The sequence below is a fragment of the Tigriopus californicus genome, chromosome 12, assembly GCF_007210705.1.
Source record: "Tigriopus californicus strain San Diego chromosome 12, Tcal_SD_v2.1, whole genome shotgun sequence".
NCBI lineage: Eukaryota > Metazoa > Arthropoda > Copepoda > Harpacticoida > Harpacticidae > Tigriopus > Tigriopus californicus.
The window spans coordinates 13,362,754-13,363,674 of record NC_081451.1 but is presented as its reverse complement, the minus strand read 5'-3'; positions in this window follow the sequence as shown (position 1 = coordinate 13,363,674).

Here is a 921-nt window from a genome sequence, read left to right as displayed (position 1 = left end):
AAAACGCACATTAAGCCTCTACGGTCACTAGAATTGACCTTAAACCTGGGTTGGGACAAAGCTCATGAATGCTTTTGAAAACGTACAATATCAGATAACTTTCGTACCTTCTCTGAGTACTGTACAATCCCAACCTTTCTAACTGACTGAGATGTCGATTTCGATATGGGAATATACCCATCTGGACTAGCCTCCCACTCTACAACGCTAGCCGGAAAATTGAAGTCCCCTACAAAGAAAACCTTTGCGCAAACTGATTGGTCCAACTCATTTCATATGAATTTGAGAGCTGACAAGAATGAGCTTACTGAACAAGAGGGGGGCCTATACCGTATATTGTTACAATGGACAGATCAAGATCTTGGAGGTGACAAAACTAGCACATCTACTTCTCCATTCGACATTTTAACATGACTGATACGCAGGTCATTTCTAACATATAGACATACGCCCCCATGCAGAAAGATGGGATTGTCAGGGCGTAATCTATCGCATCGAACTCAATTGAAACCAGCCATTGCTACCTCTTCATCTAACACCCCTGGTCGAAGCCAAGTTTCTGTCATGGACATGAACGAGACCTGCCTATCTAAAGCTAATTCCTCAAGAACCTTGATCTTTGTGCTCCTGTTTTTGGACAAAACTAGTCTTAGGTGAAGAAAAAGAGAACCTTTGGGGAGTGGGTAACAGGGGAGGAGAGGGAGGAGGAACTCTGGCCGCCACCTGAGCATATGATCTAAAAGATGCGTGGGGCTCTTGGCGACCAGAGGGGGGCTTAGGGCTGCAAAGTTTAAAGGAATTGAGGGTGAGGTTGTAGGAGAGGGAGGGGAACAAGGGGAGGGAAATAGGGAAGGAGAGAGGAAAAGGGTGGGGTAAGTCTGTTGAGAGACTTGACAATGAGGTTGAGACAACTGCTGTCTC